General features: G+C 41.5%; 1 protein-coding gene across 3 annotated transcripts in view; it reads left to right on the forward strand.

Annotated features, from left to right (window-relative positions):
• The window catches only part of LCLAT1 (lysocardiolipin acyltransferase 1), a 150,585-nt gene that overhangs the window by 24,599 nt on the left and 99,324 nt on the right, over positions 1–26,662 (forward strand). The window lies entirely within an intron of this gene.

Consider the following 26,662-nt stretch of genomic DNA (forward strand, 5'->3'; position numbering starts at 1 on the left):
CCATTAGTCATCGGTCTGCGGGGTGTGAAGGTTTCCAGGGAGGCGTCAAGTCACGCACGTGCCTTCCCGTAACCTGGGTTCCTCGGCTTGGAGAGAACGTCAGTAGCTGACCTTTACTGAACGTTTATTTTGTTCTTCTGGTGCTCAAAACAGTGTGCCTTTGTTATTTAATCTTCACAAAGTCATGGAGTAGCTACCGTCTTGAATTCCGTTTTACTACTTCAGCCGTTGAGACCCAGAGAGGTTACATAATTTGCCCCACGTCCTACAGTTAGGGGTGGGACCAGGACTAGCTTGTATCAGATAGCAGTGGAGAGGTTGAGGTCATAGTTCATTGTTGGCAGCTCTCTGATAGGACACTGAGATGTCTGTATCAAGCCATGATAGTTATTTTTGGACATATTATCTTTACATTGCAGCACTAAGTGTGTGGTTTCTTGTGAGCTTCAATCACAGATGTGGTTGTTTAATAGTTTGTACCTGATTTTTTTAGTCTGCCTAAGATTTTTGGCCATGAGGTACTTATTATTTTAAGACTTATTTGACCAAATGATACAGTCTTACCTTCCTAGTTTACCTTCTGGAAAACATTATCCATTCTTTAAAGTTTAGAGAATCTCCTGCTCATTTCTGTGTCAGAGACTTCTTTTGAGGGCATTTATGACTTAGGTTTCTTTTGGCTTTCAGAGTCATTTACCGTCTTCATTGGGTTTTAAGGCCAGTGTAGCTCTTTTTCTTTTGGTTTTCATCACCTAGAGTAAGTAGAAAATGATTTCTCCATTTGTTGGTGAGTTAAGTTCATCAGCTCAGGGGCTGGTTTTTGGGTAACCCTGGGTTCTCCTTATTTGTGCTCAGGTCAGTGTTAGTTGTACAGAGACAATAAAGGATACATCTCCGGTCTGTTTATTAGAAAGATAGGGTAAGCTATGAGCACAAAGGAATTTTATAATATGAATGATATAAGGTGGTTATTTTTTTTTTAATTTCTGGGAACTTGTCTGGTCTTAGTTTATGAACCTATTTCTTTGTCCCAAAGCATTTTTGTATAGTCCCTAATTTGCATATAGTAATAGTCCCTAACTTGCATATAGTAAGTGACAGAAGTAATTGGCAACCATGGTGGCCCGATGACTCCTTAGGCTCTGTCTCTCCCTTATTTCAGTTCAATGGCATCTAAAGACTTGGTGTTATCAAGATGCCCCTCCCTCTCTTCATTTAGGGTCCAGATGGGAAATGAGAGAGGATGTGAAATGGAATGAAATAGCAAACTTTCCTGATGGAAAGGGAGATACTTAAAAGTGCCCAGTGTAGCATTTTAAAGAGTGTGGAGGAGTATTTCAATGAAAGTAGGGGCTTAGAAAAATTCCATGTGACTTCTTGAGCCTTTTGATGAAAACAGAGTAACTACTTTTTAGGATTTCTTGAGATTTTTGTGATTTTTTTCTTCCTCTTTCTGTTTGTTTTTCTTATTTCTCTACCTTTTTCCTCCCAAAGATTTTCTAGCAGTGAAAATCTCAAAGGATTATTTAGGGGACAGGAATTATGGGATGAGTTGTGGGCAGAATTCTATAGCTCAGAACCTGGGAGCATAGAGTGAAGAGTATTGGTGAGGGATGAAAATATAGGCATAAGCTGGTCAGAGGGTATATGGGAAAAAAGACAGGGAGATTGGAGTGGGTCTCCCACAGTTTATGAGAATTAATACAAGAGATTGGGGTATTAAGATATAGTTTTATAAATCATTACTTCAAACTAGGTTTTTATTCATAGTGGTTAAAGGCCATGTTATTAGTAGTACTATTTTCAGATACGTTTGGGTGAAGTTGACTTTTGTAGGCTTATCTGAAAACCTTATCACTGTGTATCATATAATTTCCATGAGAAAATGCCTCTGAATTCCAAACAGCTGATTTAAATGCAAAGCTTTGGAATGCTACCTGCTCATAATTTGGGATTGTCATCTCTGTTCATATTTTGATAGAATTCCCAATGTGGGACATTTCTAATCTGGGAAGCAAATTTTTATTTGACTGCAAATTAGATAAAACCTTTGTGGAATAGTGATATGTATGAAAATCAGTGACCTCTACACCAAACATTGTATTCTCGTTGAATGACATCAGTAAGGGAAGATTACATTTATTTTAAAAGTTTTCAGTGAAATAACTGTGATAATCAGAGAGTACGGTAACGTCTGGCCCAGTATTTGTGCCTGAAGACTTGCTGTTGCTCTGTGCAAGCACTAAACAGAAACCTTCAGGGGTCAGACGGACTTGTGACAGCTGTCTCACATAGTGAAGGGAAAAGGAGGCCTTCTGGGGCCTCACTGGGTTGCCCCAACTGCTGTGTTTCCTTGACTAAGTTACTTCTCTTTTATGGGCTTTAGCTGCTTCATCTACAAAGTAAGAGTGTTCCTAACAGCATTATTCATAATAGCTAAAACCTGGAATACTCAAATGTTTAACAGTAGAATGAGTAAATGTTGGTACATTTATATAATGAAATACTATGCAGCAATGAAAAAGAAGGGGCCATTCTCATGCTTTATAATATGGGTGAATCTCACAAACCCAATTTTGAATTAAAGAAACCAGATGCAGAAGAGTAAATACTAGTTGATTCCATTCAAGTAAAGTTAGAAACCAGGTAAGACTGTGGTCTCAGGAGTCAGATTAGTGGTCACCATTTGGGGTAGTTAATGGTTGGGAGGCGGCGGTGTTGGGAACCGCCCTGCCTGGTATCAGAAGCTGTAACCCCCGCTAAGGCTGAGGGAATGACCTTGGACCATAAGCCATCAAGGAGACAAACGCTTATCTTCCTGGCAGGGGCACTGCTTCTGCTCCTTTTACTTCACCCAGCCTGGCCCCCAATGCTTGGTCGGTTAGCCAATGACAGGCAAGATTCCCCAAGGGGAGAATGACTTAAGACAGGCACAATCATGTGGGAGGCCCCCAAGGAAGGACTTTGGGGGCTACAGCAAAAGGCGGTGATGGACCTTCGCCCCTCGGCTGTGATACAGCCTGAGTCCTCATTGTCTGTGAGAAAATCTCCTAATCTCTTGGCTGCCTTACTTCCCTTGCTCCACCTAAACCTGAAACAGTGACAGGGTGGTGCAGCTCAGTGCTGGAAAGGGCGGGTTCCCCAGGTGATCAGGCCTAAGAAAGAATATGTAAAATCCTGCAAAACATGCTTTGTTTAGAATGCTCTCAGTTGAATGATAAGGGTCTAGGGAAGAAGTAAGTTTGTTCCTTAAAGTTTTACAGCTGTTTGACCCAGACTCAAAATAGGCCCAATAGGCCCTCAGAATTCCTTGTTCTCTATTGTTTGATCCTTCCTTCCTGGCAATGAGTAATGAGCTTTACCTGAATTCCTGTGTAAACGAACCCAATAAAAGCCGTTGAGGAAAAGGCTCCTGGTCCTTCTCCTGTGAGAGATCGGCCACCTTTCCTCCCCAGGCAGATCATGTCTTGGTAGACTTACTGTCATCTGTGGCGGCCGGGGGGCTCTGTGGGCGAAGCTCCCCCACACTGTGGGAGTGCAGGGGGCCTCTGGGTTCTGCGTTGACCTGGGTGTACTAACTTTGTACCGTTCATCAAGCTACACACTTCAGATTTGCACACTTTATTCTTTCCTTTAGTTTTAAAAAGCCTGAAAATTTTTATGCACCTAAAGAAAACACAAAATAGAAAAAGTAAAAGAAACAAGGACTGACTGGACTGGGGTCCAGGAGAACACTGGGTTCAAGCCTCATCTATACGACTAAAAAACCATTTTCAGCAATTCATTGGCCTCTGAACATTAATTACTGTATCTGTAAAATCAGAATAATGCCGGCCTTCGACATTTCAGCTGTTAGTAAATAAACATTTGAAACACACTGGAGACTAGAAGATGCTCTCTGAAGCATTATTTTTATTATATTACTTTTATATTTGTTGTACTGTTACTCGCATATAGAATGGACCCCATATCAATTTAAAAGTAGTAAAAGGATCAATAATTGAAAGATGTTTTCATAAACTGAAACATTTTTGTTTATACCTGCTTTTGAATTCCTGAAAACAAGTAAAACAACATAGCAGTTTATTTGATTTTTCTCCTTTTTAATACTAAGCCATTCAACAAGTAGCCATCATGTTCTTGCCAAGTGCGCTGGGTCTTGTGTGGAGGCTGTGGCAGTGAACCGTGTCAGCATGGTCCGTGCAACTGCAGAGCTGTGGACCTGAACTTCTGGGGGGAGTGACAGGCCAGAACCGAGAAAACAGACAGAGTAACTGCAGGTTGTAATGAGAGCCATATGGAGGCAATCGCTTAATGTGTGTGAGGCGTCTCAAAAACCCTTTCAGTGAGCTTGGGGGTTTGCATTGGCCACAAATGGCAATGGAAAGGTAGCATTGGCCTTTGCTTCCAAATGTGTTTTCTTTAGTTAACATTTGATTGTTAATTTAAAATGGTTCTGAATTTCATAGGCAACCTCCGTTTTAGAGTAAAATCGAGTGTTCGGTCTGTGTTAACTTCTGGAGTTCATGTTAAGTTGGAACTTGGGGTGTTTACCTTGTCAGGAAAGTAATTACAAGCCTTGAAAATCATGCAAGGCCGGTTTCATTTTGAAACACTTAAAAATTCATTTTGGTTTTTTGTAATTACAGTGTTTCAGTAAGAGAGACATCTAAACAGGGATTACATTTGGCAGTTATGTGCATGTTCTTGTTCTAAACTAAGCACTGTTTCTGTGGTTTAGATTTTTCCCTTATAAATAGAATTTTAATCAGTGTAGGTTAAACTTTTTCCCAGGCATGTTATAATTAGCACTGGCTACAACTTAATCCTAAAATGTGTATAATAAGTTTAATATTTTGTAAGCACTCCTGTCATTAAATGAAAGCAAATAGGAATTACTTGGATATTTTAAAAATTCTCTAGTTTGCTTTTCCATAATAGTGTGGAAAGCATGGCTGCTTCGAGAAAAGTGAATACAGGGCCTCTTTGGTCCTGTCACCGGGGATGATGTTACTTATGTTTTAGAATCACGTGGTCTCAATGTACCATGGCAGCTCATTCATATATTCTTTGGCGTATACTCTGTATTAATGCCACTACTGGGAAGGAGAGTATTACTGAGGGTCTGCTTTGCAAATGTGATTAATTTGCCAGTTCAGGAGACCTGACTTTGAGTCCTTAGCTTGGCTCTAAATAAAACAGTTAGGTAATTTGGGACGATTTCCTTCACCTCTTAGAAACTTAGCTTTCTCATTGGTAACATGCGAGTTGGCTTGAGTGATAATTCTTTGTGAAGTTGATTCACATTGACATCCAGCCGAGAAGTGTGCGGAGAGCAGTCAGTCTCTTGGGGAGGCGCCACCTTCAGGGCTCCCTCACAAGGACACTGTCATGGCACGTGTTTACCTCTCACTTCGACCAGCTTTCATTGCTCTGCCTGGCAATCCATCATATTCTCACAGAGCAGTGCCCATGTGACTCCGTAATTGCTTCAAAAATCGAAATTCGTTTTCCAGCTTTGAAGCTCTGTTACCATTCATTGAGGGTAATTAATAGAATGTGCTTGCTGAAGGTTCTGTAGGGATTTTCCAAAAAGGACTTTTAACAATATCGTAAGTATGAGCTGTCGGCCTGAATATGGGAGCCTCCCTAGTCAGTGTGCTTGAAGCCTACAGGCCTTGTTTGGAAATAATGACTTCTGGTTGTTTTTTTTTCTTTTTCAAGTTGATTTACTTTATGGGACTTCCCATTGTACTCTTTGACCCTAGATTTGAGACTCTTCTTTTAAGATTTAGTATTTTCTCAGTATCATATAACTCATAGCTTTGCCATTAGCCAATATTATTTTACTGTAACTTTAAAATAATCGCACTGGAACATGAGATCTCGATTCTTTGTCCAGAACTCAGGGGAAAGCTAAAGCTGGTCCATACATTTAATAAATCTCAGTCACCCATTTTGATCTGATTAAAACTGGTAGGAGTAGAGTGTTCAAGACACACACGGTTGCCTAAGGCTGTAACATTTAGTAACATATTTGCCAGACATTTTAAAAGAAGTGGCTCATTTTTAAATAATTAAATTGAATTATTCATCAAATACTATTTCATTTTTCAAATGTGCGGCAAATTGGATTTCAGTGGACTGAAATTCTTTCTTTTTGTAGAAATAACTTGACAGATCTTTTACCATGGTAATAGCATGTTGTGTGTTAAAATTTTAAAAAAGCAGTAACTCGGTTAAGTAGAAAGTCCTTTAGAAGCCAACTAATTATATTATCTAAACATTATCAGACTGCTCTGTGGTAGAAGTGGTTTTTGATAGTAATTCTGCTTAACTAGCCGAGGCTGATCTTTCACCAGGGGATACTTGAATGTTTTCCATGGAAAGCACTGTTGTAAGAGGTACATGCTACTGTTGGAAAGTGTTAACTTGAGAACTTAGTAGCAGATGTATCCCTTGCCTGGTTGCTTTCACTGGGTTCGCTCATCCCTCAGCTGAGGAAGTCTGAGCTCCCTAGAAAGACGTGTGGCTGACCTTCACAAGGACGTTTGGAACTTAGTGAGCTTATACCAGGGTTCCGATAAATGGAATACGCATCCTTTAAATGCCTCTCTGACAGCTGCTTTTTCTCCCTCTCCATTTTTAAGGAGGCATGCTGTGCACTATCGTCTTTTTCAGCCCTTGCCATTGGAAGTATATAGGGGACAAGGTGGAAAATGTGATTTTTATAAAGCTTTGGTTTTGGTAGAGACTAGGAATTCGTTTTCTGTCTTCAATAAGCACGTATTTCCATTGGTCGTGGTAGTTTCTGACTGTACACTTCTTTAGTGTTTCAATTGAACACTTCTTTATTCCAAATAAAATTCTTTTTATTTCAGAGTTGAATGATGATGTTTGAATTTTTCTAGTAAAAACAGCATTTTACTTTACTGCTAGTTTCAATGGTAATTAACATTCCCTCAATCTATATTAAGTAATTAGAATAAAATATTATACCATTTTTAAATTAAAAGTAGTTATTCAGAGAAGAACATTTGGGGTTAATGCAGTAGCAGATTGTTTTTTAGCTTGCTATATTTTTCTTAAATTCCTCTTTTGAGTTTAATACTTCTCATGAATGTTATATATTTATCTAAGAGTTTGAACTTGGGCACAAAAGAGTCAGCTGGGGTTTTTTTTCTTCAGTCTTTGGGGTGTGTATTTTGAGTATAGTTTACATATGTTAAACTTTCTGCCCACTTTCATGTAACTCATGTTTTTCATATTTTAACCCTTATTTGTTTAGACATAACCCTTATGTGTTTAGGACTGTAAGTCTGTTGTAGTTTCCAAAGCAATACAAGTTTGTTAGAAAATATTAAAGCATTAAAAATACATAAAAACACTGGGAAGGGAAAGTCAGTCTCCACCACTTACAGGACAGAGACTGAATCTGTTGTGTTAAGGAGAGGGCACTATCTTAGAACTGTAGTAGCCTTAACTGCCACATCTAAAAACTTTTTATTGTAGAAATTAAAGTATGAAATTGTAACTTTATGATATCACATTGTATGTAAGTTACAGAAAATTGAATTATAAGTATAATAAAATTAATTTAGCATTCTTAACAAGTTAGCAACTTGTACTGACTTTTCTCACTCCCTTATGGACCGGTAGAAACTTGGACATATATTGGGATGGGTCTTCCGTGTGCATGGGGGCACCGTTGACCCAACGGCTTTATCTTCTCTCACTGCTCTTCGGAGTATAGCCAGTCGGCTTCTGCTTAGTTTAGACTCATGTGAGTCCCTCACTCCTGGTTCCGTTCTACCTGTCCTTCCTGCATTTCAGACCCTCCTGTGGCAGCGACTGCTAGCTGTCCAGCAAACTTTGTCCTCCTCTTCCGGAGCCTGGAGGTAGCTCTTGCTTCCCATGTGGCTGAGTTCCAGCTAGTGGAATGGGCATGGAAACGGCAGGTCATGCTTGTCTGTGTTCTCTCTTCTGATGGCTGGGTGGGTCCCGTGGTGTGGAGCATGGGGGATGTGGAGCCGTAATGAGGCAGCCTGGATCCTGAAGGACTGTGTGGAGGAGAGTCGTCCACCAGCCTGAGCCCTCCTCCCTCCCCTCTGCTGTTATACATGCCTGAAAGCAACTGTTGTGTTAAGTTGGGTTCTGAAATTTGTTACCTCGGTTTTAATAATAATAATACTTTAATAATACTATTCAATGCTTACTTCTGGCAGGCAGCTTCTAACTATTCCAGTTCACTTCGATTATTATTTTTTCTCTCAAAATTGTATGGTACTTATTAGGTATTTGCTATTCATATTTTAAAAAAAGGCAACATGCATTTAATCTGTGTGTATCTGGGGTGACCGTGTCCGGTATTTCTTTTGTATTCTCTTTGGTACACAGGTTAGGCACTCAGCAGAGACCATAGGAATAAAACGCTGGGAACAAGTCTTTGAAATAAGGCAGAGATATTGGTGTCTGCAGTGGTGTTAAATTTGGTTAAATTCATTTATTTTGGTTGTCTATGGTTAGGTTTTGATTCTAAAGGAGTAACATGTTATAGAAAACCCGTAATTTAATACGTTAGAACAAAGATCTTACAAACTAGTGAAATTTAAAGTACCGAAGCCACTTCCTTTTCTCAACTCTCCCTCCCTTTTTCCTTCTTACAAACACTAGACTTTTACAACCTGTCATGTTCTAGGCCCTGGGGGTACGGCAGTAAATAAAACAGACAAAATTGCCTTCTTGGAATTTACAGGCAGTAAACAAGTAAAACATCTGGAATGCCATGTGTGATCTATATCTGGAAAAAACAAAGTGGGGGTGGGGGTGGCAGGCAGTAGTTTGATGCCTGGTGTGTGTGCTGCCCGGGGTTGGGGTTCCAGGTCTCAGCTGGGCAGTCAGAGAAGGCCTCTCCATGAAAGTGACCTTGGGCTGGGACCTGAGTCAGGTGAAGAGGTGTATGTGGCTTACTGGGCCGATAAATGGAGGAGACCACAAGTGCTCTCCAGCCAGAGGAGAGAGCAATGAAAACGCACTAAAACTGGTTGCGGTGATTGTCGCGCTGCTCTGTGAATATACGAAAACCGCTGAAATGTAAACTTTAAGTGCACGAAGTTTATGGTGTGTGGATTATACCTCAATGAAACCGCTACAAACGAAACCGTCAAAGCTTTAAAGGTCTTCAGCACCAGCCCAGGAAAAACCCTTTTATTCCTAATGCACTCCTCAGAAGTGTTCGGTGGTGTGGTCGCAGTTATTACAGCAAATCAAATCCATCTCGCCTGGGTAGACTTGGATACGGCGAAGCACAACAGTCATTATGAGCATTAGCAAACTGGTATCAATCTGATTACTTTGGCTGTAAGTAAAAATTCCAACACTAAAATCTGGTCGTGTATGTGCAGTTTTCATCACTTGCTGCTAAAATAGTAGTATCCATGTATAACTTGGGAAGAGAGGTAATGTTGGCGTCACACTCATAAATGCACGGTCTGGGGGTGCTGAGCCCGTGCCGACTCTGCAGCCGCGTGGCCCACCAGCATGGCAGGTGCCGGAGAGCGTGGCCCTCAGAGTCACGCTTGCTTTCTGGTTCTTTGTCCTGGTTTACATTCACAACAGCTGTCTTAGGCTGTCTCCCTGCTCCTGATTTTTTGGATTCTGGCTCTGAGATATTATCTTCCATTTTTCTCCTCTCTGGGATAACCTTTAGCTCTCAGTGAGTGTGTCTTTTGTGCCTCAAGTCTAGCTGGATCCCACCCACCTAGGCCGCGTGGACTTAAGTTCTAAGTATCTAGGAGGAGAGCTCTTAGAGCTAGGAAGGGTCTTGGAGTTCAACACTATATAACCAGTCGCCGCACAGCTGTATTTAGCTTCCAAACAGAATTATATACCTAGTCACTGCGTCGCTTGTATTACATTCTCAATATCCTGAATTCTGTCCTCAGTGTCTTTTTCTAATGCCATTACTGTGTTTCCGTAAGGAACTGAATAATGCTCATCAAAGCCAGTGTCCCATTGACCCTAAGGAGATTCTTTAGATTCTGTTGCAGTGTTTAAAATCATTGATTCTAAATATGTATTTTATGTAATACACCGTCAAAATCATTTTGTCTCAATCTGTACTTACTCTTTGACACACGAGCAGTCTCTGCTTGCACTGGTAAGTCATCAATGGCCCACTGTAGTTTGGAGGTGGGGACACTTGACTTTGTAGTTCTAGGTCCAGCTCTGCCACTAAGTCATTCCGTGACCTTGGCAAGTATCTTAGTCTGAGTAAAAACAAATTTTGTATTTCAGAAGTACAGCTAGATATTTTCTCCTTCCAAGTGAATGGGTTTTGTACAGAGAATATAACTCACAAGTATGAGTAAAATACAAGCAAATGTAATGTTTCTTCTTTGCCTCCCTAAGACCAGTGAGGAGGAAAAGGATGGGTTTCTGTCCCACAGAGGAAGCAGCCGCACAGCTCTGTACCGCACAGGCAGGATGCCCCTCGGGGAAAGAGCCGGCTCTGTGTCATGTCACGGGTGAAGGAGGAAAGGGTGATTCTGCCTGCAGGTCCTACCACGGCAGGGCTTGGCGAGTGCCCTGCGGCCTCTTCCTGGCCTGAAGAGAGCCACCTGCTTCTGCACGAGAAACCAGCGGTTACTCTTAAAACGTTGTAAAAAGCTGGTCACATCGTTATCTTTCAGATGAAGCATTTGCATCTAAATTCATGTGATGAATTTAATCTAGCTGTATCAGTTTACTTATAGTAATGATAGTAATAACTAGTATGTACTGTGTGCTGTGTACCAGCCAACTGCTGCTTCAAGCACATTACATGTACTAACTCACCTCATTTTCACAACTCTTGGCCTGTATTGCTGTTGCCCCTATTTTTACAATTGAGGCAGTAGTCCGTTGGAAATTTCACAATTATTAACTGGCACATCTGGCGTGCCAGATAATCAGGGTTTGGCTAAATTGTGGGTGAGCCTGATGTTTCACGCTAGGTGGCCTGGGAGTCATGAAGGAGATTTTCCTGGGAGGTCCTGTATGGATATACCAAGTAACTTTACTTTTCTGGGTTTCTCCATCTGTAAAATAGAGTTTGAAGAAACTGGGACCTTGAAGTGCTTCCTGTTGAACAAGACTAAGATTTTGACTCACAAATTTACCCTAAAGTATTCTTGTTACTTTTCAACAGATTTATTTTAATGCAGCATGAATTTTTTTTAATAGATTCAATCTCGCCTAGTAGTCGTCAGTATGCACGATGCACTCCTGTGTACACAAGTGAGTGGAGCCGCACTGCCCGAGGTGGTGGCACCAAGCCCACACGGCACCGAGCCCTGGCCGCGTGTCTGGTGCGGATGGAGAAGCACTGTGGATTTCCCAAGTGCAGTCTGAAAAAAATGGATGTGAGGTAGCTTATTAATAATGTGCTTTAAAGTGGTTATATATGGAAATGGTATTTTAGATATATGTGTTAATCTATTAAAATTAATTTTATCAGTTTTTCTGTACAAATGACATTGCAGCTCACATTCTGTTTTTAGTGGGCAGTGTTGTGGCTGAGAGTCCTGCCTGAGAGAGAATGGTGTGGCTCCAGTGGGTGGGAATGTGTATGGCCAAAGGATAACCAGTAAGCTTTTTACAGTTTAAATGAGCAGTGTCAAAAGGAAATACAGAATTTGCTGTTGGATTTTCTGTGCCGAGAGGCTCTCATTTAGGCGTTAGCTGCCGGAACAATAACCTGTTCTATACGTTTTCATTCTGGAAGGGAAACTAGGATACTTTGTCCAGGTCCAACATACATTAGATAGAGATATATACATCACATATATTATATAAATACACTTAGGTACCATCCCGAATTAGTTTGTAACCTAAAGCTAAGAAATGTATGTATTTTCTGGCTACCAATAGGCGTGAGATGCTGTGAATAATACAAGAATAGATGTCCCAGGTCTCTGTCCCGTAGAGATAACACAGACATGAAAAAATGAAATAAGTGTCAGTTTGATTCAATAACCGTGTATATCATGAATGGACAAGTAAACCTCATGGGAGTCCTGAGGAAGGGAGGCAGTTGTTTTGAACTGGTCTTCTTTGGGGAGGGTGCTTGGAGGGGGAGAGAACGAAGCTGGTCTCGTAGGCTGGGGTGAGTTTCCTGAAGTGCAGCGGAGAGGGTATCGGAGTAGACTCTTGGACGTGAAGACGGACACGCTGAGTTGCGTGAGCAGGAGGAGTCCGGCCGTGGCCGCCGTGGGGTGTTAGGGAGCTGGGTACCCAGGGAAATTTGGGCTGGAAATTTGTGGAAGACCTCAGGTTCCAGGAATTTGGAGTCTTGAAGAAGTTTCGAGTTGAAGGGAGAAGAAAAAGCTTTGGGTTTATGACACTTTACCCTTGAGTCACTGCTTTCGTGGTGGATATCACTAGTAACTTATGTTCTTGACTTAAAATGCTAGGTAGTTTTAGTCATTGGTAACAAGAAACACTGCAGAGCTTGATTTTTTTTTTTTAATTAGTCAAGTCCAGTACATGAAATTGGCTCGTTAGCATTGTCTCAGACTTGCTGGTTGGAAGAATTTTATGTGACATAGCAAATACTTGACAGTTGTCTACTTTTAGAGATGAGAAATCAATATGTTGCACAGATTATTAATGTCATTTATAAATCTCCACATACTGTGGATCTGTCCCCTCATGGGGCACGCTACAGTGTGCTCTTATTTGGAGGCTCTGGTTTGTCTTGGCTCCACTGTCTTCTCAGCCCAGGAGCCATGGGCTGCATAGTTGAACCCGCTGGGTGCCCTTCATAAAAGTGGGAAAACATCTCCCTCCAGGGATCAAGAGTGTCCAGCGAGATAAGGCAGTTTCAGAAGTACGCGGTTGTGTTCGGCACATCGTGGAGGAAGATACTCAGTAATTTGTTCTTACTCCTTCCTGGTTTGGAATGGTGGTCAGTAGAAACTTACTACTTAGTTTAAATACAGAGTTTCATGGGGTGGAACTCATAAAGAAATTTGGAAGGCATTTACTTTTGTAAAGGCTTTATTTGTATAACAACTTGATTTTTTTAAATGTTGGCACATCAAGAGAAACTTATGATTTAAAAAAAGATAAACTTGTAGTTGTTTCTTAGCTTCTCCATAAAAAGTGAACTATCTAAGGACTGGAGTGTTTCTACAGAGTTATTTTATCTTGTGAAGTAAGAGCATCCTCTGTGGCGTTGAATGGGAATGAAGTCTGGGAGGAATGTTCTGTACCTACCATTTTCTGTATCATGCTGTTAGGAAAATGCAGTGAAAGCTTTTTTTTTTTTAATTGTCTTTTTTTTCTCTTGGTGTGCACCTGTGAATATTAAAATGTGTACCGTCGTGTAATGCCCACCACAGCTGGGATACAGAGGAGTTTCCTCACTCAAACTCCCCTGTGCTAATAACTCTTCACAGCTACATTCTCTCCCTGACCCATAGCGACTGTTGCAGAACACACAAGGGCGGGGGGGGCCTGGGACGATATACTATTATTAAAAGAAGGCCTCGGTCCGTTATGTCCGCCGCCCTAGGAAAGACGTCTCTCAATGCCAGAGATTCGTGAAAAGGAAAGAAAATGTTTATTTAATGCTATACTAACTTAAAGTAGTGACCTAATGTCTTCACCAAAATCTCAAAGTCCCTTAAAAACACCCACAAACAGACAGTCCTTCCTTCCTTCCCCCTTTGCCCAGTCCAGAGTACCGTATCTCAGGAAAGGAAATAGAAGTCCATGACTTAGGCAGTCCTCTGGTTCTTTCCAGTTAGAACTCCATCTCGACTGGGAGACCTCCCTGGATTCCCGGCACCCTCGGCTGAGTCACCAGGATCTCTGCTAAAACCAGGTGGTGGTTCCCCCTTCTAAAGCTGTGGGGGTCCCCACTCTGCCAGGCATGTGGTCCTCTCTCTCTCAGGGCTGTGGGAAGGGAGAGTCCCCACTCTGCCAAAACTGCATGGTTCTCCCCTCCAGGGCTGCCACGTGGTTCTCTCTCTCTCAGGGCTGTAGGAGTCTCCACTGTGTCAAGGCCACGTGGTTTCTCTCTCAATGGCTGCCGTGTCCGTGGTTAAATCCCCCGTGCCAATCTTCTTCTGCAGCCCCATTTCCGACTCCTCCTACACTTGGGTACACTTGCCCTCAATCTGCTGTCTTCTCCAGCTTTTCTGGTCGCCATCGTGGGTCTGGGCAGGTGTCACCCCATGTCATGGAGCCAATCTTCTCCCAGCTCCCACACAGGCGCTGTAACTCAGGGGACCTGCCTCCCAGGTCCCATCTTGGGGGGGGAGGTCCCTTTCCATCCCCCTGGCCTTGAGCATGGCCATAGCTATTTAGCATATCTAAGTGACCAGCCAAAGGCTATAGGTATGCTAAATGACCATGCCATGGATTAGCTGCAAAGCTGCCCTGCATGTTCTTGCTCTGTGTGCCCCTTCCCCCAACTCACACCTGTGGGGGAAGGGGTGAAGACACCGTAAAATCTCCTGGACACCTTGAGTTCTGGACCCCATTTCAAATGCCTATTTGGGGTCCCCCTCTTGGCTGCACCCTGTAACACGACCACTAGGCTGTTTTCCTCTCCTTCCTTATGGTTGGATTAGTGGAGGCTAGCAAAAGATAAATATCTTATCAAATATATCAACTAAGATAAACTATGAGAAATATCCAATAAGATAATGTGTGTGGAAGTACTTAGCGTATAGAGGCACCAGGTAGCTAACACAAAATAGTTGCATAAATAAAATTAGGTCATGGATAAAGCTTAACTGGTTATTTTATGGAGGCAGCTTTGTGTAATCTTTGATAACTTATTTCTTCTGACTTAGAGCTTTAGGCTTATTTTCGAAAGGCTTTTGTTGCACAAGGTCCTGATGTCTGGAAATCTCTGTCAGTTAATGTCTTTTAACCTCCTGTGCTTCATGAGAAAAAGTGGACAGTAAACTCTACCTTGATGAGTTGTTATGGCAGTCACATGAGATCATGCGTAAAAATATAAACACACCTGCACATGTGTGTATGTCTCTATACATGTGTGAGTGGCATGGCCCATAGTAGATAGTCTGTCGATTTTTAAAAAATATGTTTTGTAAAAACTATGGTTTACAGGAAGTTTCACAGGGGCAGGGTCGATGAACATCATGGCCCCGTGCTATCTGGATCTCTTCCTCCCTCCCTCCCTCCTGCCCCCAGGCTTCCGGCAGTGGGAAGGTTGATCCTTAAAGCATCACTTTCTGTTTTAATAATTTTTGATAGATGTCATTTGGAATGTATCACAATTTCTCTGTTTTGGGGAGGAGGGGAATATACTGAATCTATGTAGCTTTATTTTGATATTTCAGGATTCATTTCACATTATGTCCATTTCATAAAATACTTTTTAAATTGATAATTGGGACATATGGGCTGAATTTTTGCGAAACTCAGGGCTTCCTTTTTTTTTTTTCTTTTTTTAATCCTCACCTGAGGACATACTTATTGATTTTGGAGAGAGGAAGGGAGAAAGAGAAACATCGATGTTAGAGAGAAACATTGATGGGTTGCCTTCTGTACAAGCCCTGACTGGGGATTGAACCCGCATCCTTTTGGTGTACGGGATGACACTCCACCCAACTAAGCCACCTGGCCAGGGCAGGGGTTCCTCTTGAACTTGTATCCCTAAGTTGATTTTCTTTCTTTTTTTTTTTTTTTTACCATTTTCTCTTTTTCTTAAAAGTAAAGTAATAGTGATTTTTTAAACCTTTTTTTTTTCTTTTTCTTAATAGTAAAGTACACAGTATTGCAATAAATAATGTCCTAGATAATGGGATGGAATTGCTATTCTACAAATTTAATTATTTAATCAAGCGCAGAGACAGATTTAGTATTTTTTGTTCTTGCCCACAAATCATAATGTACACTGACTTTATCATTCATTATTAGTGTTCAGAATATTAATAGAATCAGTAAATTATAGTGTCCTGGAATGAAATTCACAGTTAATGAATTTTTTTAAAAGATATTTATTTTTAGAGAGAGAGGAAGGGAGAGAGAAAAAGAGGGAGGGAAACATCAGTGTGTGGCTGCCTCTTGTACTCCCTCTACTGGCAACCTGGCTTGCAACCCAGGCATGCGCCCTGACTGGGAATCAAACCAGTTACCCTTTGGTTCCTAGGCCAACACTCAATCCACTGAACCACACCAGCCAGGACAGTTAATGATTTTTTTACTCACATAATTACAATAAGTCGATGTAATTCCCAGACTGCAATATAAAGGAAGATAAAATGCAATATGAGGCCTGAGTGTGCTAGAAGACAGAAAACAAAGAACAACACGTTTCTGACTTGCTTGTTGGGGAGTGCCATTCCATGGACAACCACGATCCAGACCCGGTTTTCCCATTTCATGGGTAAAGAAGGAAGGGGTGGGGGAAAGGGCAGAGGAGGGGTGCTGGACTACTGGCCTTGGGATTAATACCTTCTCAGAATTACACAGGTGCAGTTAGTAGTAGAGTTTGAACAGGGAACCCAGGTTCTGAGACCTGCTGTGCTGCTCTTGTTAGTGCTTCTGAAGCCCCTCTTTGTAAGAGGGGATGAACTGGGGGGGTAGGGGGGGTGAGTCCAGGGGTGGTGTGTGAGCCATCAGTAGGCACAAAACTTAACGTGTTTCATGGTTTTCCTAAAGAACTGTGCGACAACATTTCTTGTTTTCAAATGAGGTATTCTGACTTGTTGCTTCCTGTGGAGATACAGATCATGTATTGGGGCTACTTTTTCTGAATTAATCTGTTGGCTAAGGGAGGCTCTGTGTGTGATGCAGTGACAGCACCACTGTATCTTCAACCTTTGGCACTCACGGGCCTCCCAGGAAGTGAACAGGATTACTCAGGGTCTTTCTGCTGGCTAATGTGTAGGTGGTAGATGCGTGGACACATGTAATAACTCTGGAGGCATCCTATAGGTTCATAGCTGCCTCCAGAGCTCCCATGTGCTGGCTTTATTGACCTTGGGCTTAAACTCGTTCCTTCATCTGTAAAATTCCCACCTTTTCTTTCTCACAGGTAGTCACAGCGTCCAATGATGGAGTGCAAAGGAAAGTGGTGTATTGTACTGTGTGATATTGCAAATTCAATGGACTTGTGTTAACCGAAAGCCTGGCATTCTCCCTCTCCAAGATTGTAAAGAGAATATGGTCCTATTTTAATACCCTGCAGTCTGTATATGATTATTATTACTAATTTATGTATTTTAAATTTGTTTTTCAATTATAATTGATATTTCAGGTGTACAACATAGTGATTAGACATTAGATAACTTACGAAGTGATTACCCTGATGAGCCTCGTACCCATCTGACATCGTAGTTGCAGTGTATACGTAGGTATGTTGTTCTAATGAAAACTCTAATCTGAGCCTGACTTCATTTCCTGAACCTGGCAGACACCTTCCTGCCTTGGAGACGTGGGATGGCACACGTCCTGTCCTTTCCCCAGCACCTGCCTGCACCTGCTTGGCCCCCATCTCCGCCTGCTCCATCCCCAAGTACACGCACAACCAAAAAGTCAAAACCAATACAAAAGTTTTCTGTTGTAGCTTCACTACTTTACTTAGTCAAGGAGGACTTGTCTGGCCTTTTTAGAAGAGCACACAGCCTTTATTGTATTCTTTAATAGCCTTTACTATAACTGTGTACACATTTGAGTACTCAATTCCCCTGTGGATTATAGGTTCCATGAGAATTTTATAATTGGCCATGTGTGCTTGTGTTGAAGGTAAAAGTATTATTTCCAGAATGCGTTACAATGGACTCAGGGGAGGAGCGCTGTGTTCGTGTTGCCGTCTCAGCCCTCCCCAGTATTCTGGTGTTTCCAGAGGTGCCTGGAGCGGAGAGCCATCCGAGGTGCTCCAGCGCCAGTTCCTGTTGTTTCTTCTGACCTGCACTGTGGGGCTCCTTGGAGGAGCACTGTCCCCTGTAACTTCTGGAATGCTGCTTTGAAGTTTATCAGTTAGGTGGAATTCTCTGGGAACTTAACTTTGATGCTTTTGATTTAGCATACATATACACCGAATTCTTTTTTCACCAACATTCCAGGTAATCAAGGTCAATGATGTTTTAGAGAAAAACTGAACTTTTGTGTATTTAAATGGCAGGCTTTGCACTATGAACTAATACTTTTGTGGTGTTTTGTTAAACAGCCGAAAGACATTTTTTGGTAAATTTTTTATTTTAAAGAAGAGTGTAATTTACTCTTTGGTGGCAGCCTTCTGACTTTGTAGTCTTTTTCTTTTCTTTTTGGACTTTATGCTTTTGCTTAAATGCAACAATTCCTTTTCTCCTTATTAACTTCCTGAATATGTGTTCATGAAACTTTCTTCGCCTTCAGCAGCTATGCCTCATTAATGTAAACCTGGCTTTGCTTTGTGGGTCTTAAGGTTATTTCATTTCTTTTTTTTCTTAATGTGTTGGCAACCCCACTCTTTATAACCCCAGTTCAGTGCTGCTAACTTAGGGTGCTCACGTGAGTGGGCACGTCCTACTTTGATACTGTTTTGATTCCTCTGCCTGGCTCACGGATTCCCCCTTTTTCTTTTAGTCTGACATCTGTGCCACCCAGACGTAATGTGTTTTATTGGAAAGAGCACAAGAGTGCAGGTTTGAATCGTAGCTTTGCCACAACCTTGCCAGTGTTACAGCCTGGGCATGTTTGAATGTTTCTGAGCTCACTTTATTCAGCTGTAAAGTGGGTACACTTTCACCTACTTCCAGAGTCGTGAGATCAGGAGTATTTTATGTAAAGCACTTTGTATAGTATTTCTCTCTCTCCCCCGTGTATTAGCAGTCTCTGAAAGAGAGGCAGAATGGACTAGACTGATAACGAGAAACCCTGGCCTGCCCAGAGGCCCCTTTTATGAAATTATGTGAATTTGTGATTAACTTTATGTGACCATCATCTGAAGAGCCAGCAAACTCCCAGGCAGTCTACACGGAATTCTGTCAGCAGGAAGGAACGGTGAACCTAGGCCTCTGCTGCGTCGTCTGGGCCGTGAAGGGCTTGCCTGGGCCGCTGGTTCCAGCTGATGTTCCTCAGCCTCCCTGAGGGAAGAGGGGCCCAGGGCAGGGTGGGAGGTCAGGTCTGCGGGCCGAGGACAGCTGTGAACGGAGCTGCTCTGCTCTTGTTGTATGCACGAGAATTCTTGGTAAAAAGAGTTTCTGCGCTGCGTGATTTGATGGCTATAAATGTACAAACAGACAGAAACTCGCCAGTCAGAATACATCCAGTGATGGCGTGTGTGAGTCCAACCCAGGGCAGCCTGCACCCCGTCCTTCAGAGTGCGGGCCCCTATGTCTTGGTGAGGTTTTCGAAGGAAGGATTGAATGTCAGAAAGGTTTGCAAGCCAGTGGAATTAAGTTATCTCTGAAGCCCCTTCAACCAACTTGCCATTACAGGTGATTTTATAGGCAGCGTGATTTTAAAATAAGATTTTAGAGATAGGTTTTGTAATTTATGCATTATACTGTTCTGAAAAAAAACTACCTCTTTTGTTCCTGTAATAGAGTAATTGCATTTGTAAGTTCTATAGAAAATTTTAAGAAGTCCTATTGATATCAGTTGCTATTCTTAAATCTTCACGAGCTTCTGTTACCAAGTGAAATATTTTTATTGGCATTCATATTTCCCCACCTGTGTTTCTATTTATTAGTGGCAAGAACGCACTACCTAAAACCCTCTAGAACACCTGGGGAGAGCTCTCGAGGCACCCTCCACCTGTTATTTGTTCTGACTTTTATAAGTTTAGGGAAGAGAAAGGTCATAGAAGTAATATTTTAATAGCAAAGTAGATATTCCAGATAATAACCATATTATTATTTGTACAAAATATACTTTTACACATGAACCAAAACCCAGTCATTGTTTTTCAGAATAAGTCAGAAATAACTTTTATATATTTGTGGCCTTCACCCAGAATTCCATGCTGTGGAATACCAACAATATTAATGGATTCAATCTGAAACAATTTTAATAAAAATTATTTGATTTAATTCATATTATGAAATATTAAATAATAAAGACATCTCAAACATTTTAAGACAAAGCCTAGGTCAAATAAATACAAATAAAGTAATATTATAACCTATAATATTTCTACCTTTGCTTACAATAATTTGTGGGTTTTTTCACTTCTCAACTTAAAAGTTTTTTTCTAGCCCTGGCTGGCGTAGCTCAGTGGATTGAGCGCGGGCTGTGAACCAAAGCATCGCAGGTTTGATTCCCAGTCAGGGCACATGCTCTGTGTGCAGGCCACGGCCCCCAGCAACCGCACTTTGATGTTTCTCTCTCTCTCTCTCTCTCTTTTCCCCTCCATTCCCTCTCTAAAAATAAATAAATAAAATCTTAAAAGTTTCTTTTTTTAAAAAAAAAGTTTTTTTCTAGAATAGTGACTGTATATGATTTATCCTTGCTTCTGTCTCATTGCCCAGATACTTCATAAATGTATTTCATAAATGAAAATTACACAACATAATTTCTTGAGAGTTAAGGACATTTCCAGAATTCCTTTACAACAGAAGACCATTTTAGGCCACGTATAGTTGTTTCTCAAAAGCAGTAGTGTCTTAACCTTCTTTGAGTTACAAACTCCTCTGATAAAAGTTGGTGACTCTCTGCAGAAAAATGTATACATACATACATATAAATGATGTGTATTTTTATATATATGCAGCATGCAACTTTAGTGGGTTTATTAACCCTTGAATACATTCCATGAATCATCTGTGGGTAAACTACCCTTTGCTGTGTGTGAAGACTAGATTGTAGAAAAGAAACTGATTTATGTATTTTCTTCATTTTGCTTGTACCCATTAAAAAAATACTATAAATGATAGTTGACTATTTGACAAAATGGTGGTGGTTTCATTCAGTTTATATTAATTTGTAACTTGAAAAAGTCTTATAAAGGTAATGACATAATTATAGAATTTAGAAATAATGCGATCAATTTGTGTTATTTTGACAAACTGTAAAATAAAATGGAAAGAAAGACATTTTATTCCTTGCCCAGTCAAATTACTTGTTAGATGCCCCCTTAAACAGTGGTATTTTATACCTTCCAGGGAGTACCATTAATTTATATTAGGGAAAAATTATCAGTGTTAGAATATTAACTCTTAGATATGAAAACAGCCTACCAGTGCATTTATATTGTATAACCCACATTTTATGCTCCTTGTTGTTTGGAGCATAAACAACATTGTTGGTTTACTCTGCCCCCACTGGTAACATTAGACGTGTTTCTGTCTAGTCTCTTCTCTGTTCCGTGATTCATTCTGCCCAGCTTGGACCCCGGGTTCCCTGGCTTTGCTTGTGTTTGTTCTTTTCTAACTTATGAAGTGGTAGTTATCTGTCTAATTTCTGTTTTCCATCAGTATTCGTAACCACCAGGGTAGCGTGGGTTAGCTGTTCATGTCTTCGTGGTCTCTCCACTAGGTAATTTACTGTTTGGAGCTGTGATCACATAACATACGCTTCACCCAGTTGAAGTGCACAAGGCGGTGGGTGTTGGACTGTTCACCGCTGTGCAGCCACCACCATTACCTGCCATTATGTGGACCGCAAAGGGACCGCACGCTAAACCTGCCTAGCTCAGGGGAGGCCTGTGTTGCCACAGGACAGTCTGAACAGAAGGATTCCTACCTAAAGGCAGGTCATGGTGGGTGGTCATGTCCTGGGCCTGTAGCTTCCTTGGCAAAGGTCAGTCTTTAAGTGAGCCTGTCTGTGGTCTTTTTGCATCTAAGACATACCTTTGGAAGGCCACACTAGTCCCCTTTTTTCCAGACCCCTCAGAGCACAACCTCCCGTCAGAGCAAGAGACCACGGAACCCCTGGTTGTAATCTCGTTGCCCACATACCATCTCTGAGTGGAGTGATGTTAACCATCTCGTACCCACCACCAGTGTAAGAGAAGTGTGTCTTTGTTTTACTCTTTCCTCGGTCCCAGAGGGCTCCCCGCTTCGCTTTCTTCTGCCTCCCTCATCTGCCGCCAGCGGATTTGATGGAACCCCCTTCGGTCTCCTTCGGTTACGGTGTATAAAATAAGATGTAAAACTGCCATTCTCCTAAGCGTTTCCTTAATCCCTTGAGAATTTGCTTCCCGGCAATTGTCAGTTTGGTTCAAATAAACTCTTCTAAGACTTTTTCTTAAGCTGGGCATCCTTTCATCAACATTTAGAACTTTTTTTTTTAAACCATCAAACAAACAATGCTCATGAGCAGTCACCCCCTTTCCACCTGCCGCCAGCCCTAGGAAACCACTCAGCTACTTTCCGTCTCAGCCGATTTGCCTGTTTTGGACATTTCGTGTAAGTGAGGTCATACAATGTGTGGACTTTCGTGACTGGCTTCTTTCACTTAACACAATGTTTTCACGGTCCATCTGTGTTGTAGCATCTCTCAGCTACTTCATTCCTTTTCGTTGAATGACATCCACTGATGGCTGTACCACTTTTTAAATTCAGTTTTCAAATGAAGAATACTTGGGTAGTTTCCACTTTCTGACTATTATGAATTATGCTGCTATGAATATTTCGTGTACATGTTTTTGTGTGGACATACATTTTTAATTTAGGTATATGTATGTAGGAGTGGAATTGCTGGGTTGTATGGTATATTTAACACTTGAAGGACTATAGTAAGTAATCTGAACAAGGAAGGTGGTCTTGAATAACAGGTAGGAGGGATAATAGAGTTGTACAAACCAGTCTTTCTGAAAGGGTTTTGTGTAGTAATGTTCCACTTGGTGTGGGTGTATGTGGTTTTAACTTTTATGTCTTATAGGGAAACCTTATGTAATAACAGGAAATTGTTGAAATATAGTGAATGTGCTTGCCATTTACGCAGAAAAAAAATGGTGACTTTTCATGAAAAAAATGCTTGCTGTTAATAATTCATTTGTTGGAAACAATGTGGAAGAAACAAAACCCAACCAAAATCCTGAGACTTTGACCAATGACGGGACAGTGTGTCCCGTGAAGAGTACATGATGTCAGGAGACCGGCCTCTCTGAGTGTAGCTCTTCCTCCAGGGCCAGGCCTTGTTGGCATCCGAACTCCTCTGCCTGGTTCAGCTGAGCGTCTCAGCATCTCTGAACCCTTCCTAATGGAAAGAGCACTGAGCCCAGAGCGCTGAGCCGGTAACTGGAGGTAGGCGGGCCTGGCCTCGCTGTGTCCCCATGGGCTTCGCCACCGACAGCACCCGTCAGGTCCCTCAGTTTCTCTGTCCCCCACTTTCTTCACTGGTGTGAAGAGAGTCACCTGTTTAACCAACAGGTGTTTAGAGCTCAGTGATCTTTTTTTAAAATAATTGTTTTAGTTTTCAATTACAGTTGACGTACAATATTATATTAGTTTCGGGTGTACAACCCAGTGCATAGACGTTTACATAACTTACAAAGTGATTGCCCCAATAATACATAATTAATACAGTATTATTGACCATATTCCCTATGGCGTACTTTACATCCCCGTGACTGTTCCGAAACTACCACTTTGAATGACTTAACTCCTTCACCCCTTTCGTCCATTCTCCCAACCTCCCCTCTTGTCTGGCAACTGTCAGAATGTTCTCTGTATCTGTGAGTCTGTTTCTGTGATCTTAATTCCAGCTCTAGACGTCTAAGAATGACAACGTGATTGTTACGCATACTGATTTTGCATGAATTTGGTATCTGTACACTCTTGTACTGCCCCCCTCTTTCCCTCCCTTCTCTTCAGATTTGTTCTTCTCTGCACCTAGGAGCTGTGCCCTGGGAGGGAGAGCCTCATGCCACCCTTCGTAGTGCCTTGCCAGCAGATGGTTAGCGCTGGGCTTTTAAGGCCTGTGGAATGACTCTAATTGGTAGTTATTTTCTGTTTAGATGAAATGATTGAAATAACTTGGTAAATTTAGGCAGATATTTTAACTGTTTCCCTTTTCTCTCTTTTTATCAGCATGCTTTTGACTAAAGTAGACATGGGTATAGTTTGAAATGAACATTCTGTTTTTGCTGGCTTTTAAAACAACTTTTATTGCCCAGACTGGTGTGGCTCAGTTGATTGGGTGTCATCCCACGAAGCGCAAGGCCCCTGGTTTGACTCCGGGTGGTCAGGTACAGCCTGGGCCGCAGTGTTGGTCCCCGAACGGGGTGCGCACGAGAGGCAAATGATTGATGTTTCTCTCCCTCTCTTCCCTTCTCTCTAAAAATAAACAAAATTAAAATAACTTTTTATCTTTCTTTGCTAGAACATTGTTGATCCTGTGAGATTATATACAGTGTATTCCTGTGGGGTTGTCTTATGAGTCTCATGAAGGGAAAGCAAAACCTGAACTTAAACTTCCAGTTAACAGAGATAAATGCCCCCGAGTAAACTGGGTGATGGTTTTAAGTGGCCGTTTTTAGGCCAAGGATGCTTGGAGGTGCCCGTGTGCTTTAGTTTTCCTGGGGCACTTTATCATCCCTATCTCAATTTATGTTTTTACTCTGTAAGAACTTACTTTGAGTTTGAAGTATGACAAACAGTAATTTGCCCACAAGGTATGGGTCATTTCTGCCTCCACATTTAATCATTCTACCTCTGGTCATGGGATAATGGGGAAATAGGCATAGTTGGCATTATTGGCAAGCTGATATTTTTTGCTCTGCTTAAGCTTCTTTTCCCCTCCTTCTTTTCTCCCTCCCTTTCCTTTTGACTATATAAGAGTAAAATGAAATGTTCTCTTTTTAAAACCTTACAGAGAGGTCTGTTCCTCTTTGACCACTAACCGTAGTCACAGCCCTTCCATCTTCTTAGAGGTGGGAGTAGTAATATTGGTGCGAACCCTTCTACACCAGTTTATGTGTATGTACATTTATCTGTATGGACCATATAGCATAGGGCTTTTTGGGTGGGGGGAGGGGATGCGGTTCTCCCCTTCCAAAAATGGTGCTATACTCTTTTTACCTAGTGGTGTGTCTTGGACAGCTGTTACTGTTAGAAAATAGAGCTTGACCTTATTCTTTCCGGCGCTGCATAGTGTTTCCAGTGTTGAATGTACCCGTTTACTCAGCCGTTCCCCTGTTAATAGACATTTGTGTTGCTGATTTTTTTGTTGCAGGCAATGCAGAAACGAAACCTCTTTATCCTTGCAGTTGCGTGTTCCTCTAGGGTGGACACTGGGCAGGAGTTTGTGGTGGTGGGCGTGCTCACAGTTACAATAGCTCTAATCAGTGCACTGTCTTGAAATAAAGTTTTACTGCATCCAGCTGTGACGGCAAAGGCATCAACAAATGATTTTTAGGATATCAAAGAAAAAACTTGAGACTTTTTTTGCCAGTCTGAGAGAAAAAATGGTGTTTTTGTTGTTTCGACTTACATTTTCTGAAAATAGTGACGTTGAAGATTTCTTTGTTTATTGACCATTTGTATGTTCTTCCTGTAAACTGCATATATTGAATTGGATTACTTATAAAGTACCCAGTTTAAATTATTCTATATATAACTTTCTGTAAATATTATTGATATATATAGAAGAGTGTATGGAAGAGCACATAGATCACACGTACACAGCTAGGCAACTCTTCATGAAGGGACTGCACCGTGTGTAACCGCTGCCCAGGTCCACACAGAGCCTCGCCAAGACCCGCGAAGCCCCTTGGTGCCCCTCCCAGTCACTGCCCCCTCCCCTCTTCCCGGGACAACCATTACCCCGACTTCTGACTGTACATCAGCTTCTCTGTTTTTGAACTTTAGATAAATAGAATCATACAGGACATACTCTCATCTTGTATGTATTAGCTTTTGAATATATTTTAAGAATTGCATCACAGTTTAGAAAACTATGACTATTTATACAGATAATTTTTTCTCTCACTAAATTTCAAGAGATTAGTCTTACTATAGTGACTTGGCCAAAAAGTTCAGGGGTTTTCTGTACGATGGCTCTAGTAGTGCTTAGTTGTCTTTAACTTCATTTGAAACAGTTTTGTTGGATTGTATTGTGACAGCTGTCATATCAATGTGCATTTAAAAAAAAGTTTATCAAATTGGTGAATTTTGGTGTAGCCATGTTAATATTGAAGATGGAAGAAGATATGCAACATTTTTGGCATATTATACTTTATTTCCAGAAAGGTAAAAATGTAACTGAAACACACAAAAAAGATTTGTGCAGTGTGTGGAGAAAGTGCTGTGACTGATTGAACGTGTCCAAATGGTTTGAGACGTTCCTTGGCACTACTGACACTCCGGCCAAATCTTTGCCGTGGGGCTGTCTTATGCACTGGAAGATGGTTAGCAGCACCCCTGGCCTCTACCCACCAGAAGCCAGTAACAGGAGATAGCGAAATACTCAAAATATCCAAATCAGTCGAGTTATCAGTGAAAATGAAAAATGTGTCTTTTATTTTACAGAAGAAACTAAACAGACTTTTGGCCGACCCAGTATAACCCTTGATGTCCTCACACCTTTCCAAGAACTGTCCGAGCGGGCTCCCTCCTCCTCCCCTGCCAGTTAGCAAACTTGTTTACTGAAATCCAGTTGATTGTTGAAAGTCCTTGCTTAATTTTGGGTAGATCTGAGGTTTGATCTGCTCCTTAACCGTCAGACCAAACCTCCTGCTCTTTAACTGTCTTGTGTTTTATCAGAATTGGTAAAC

The sequence above is a fragment of the Phyllostomus discolor genome, chromosome 6 (genome assembly GCF_004126475.2).
Source record: "Phyllostomus discolor isolate MPI-MPIP mPhyDis1 chromosome 6, mPhyDis1.pri.v3, whole genome shotgun sequence".
Lineage (NCBI taxonomy): Eukaryota > Metazoa > Chordata > Mammalia > Chiroptera > Phyllostomidae > Phyllostomus > Phyllostomus discolor.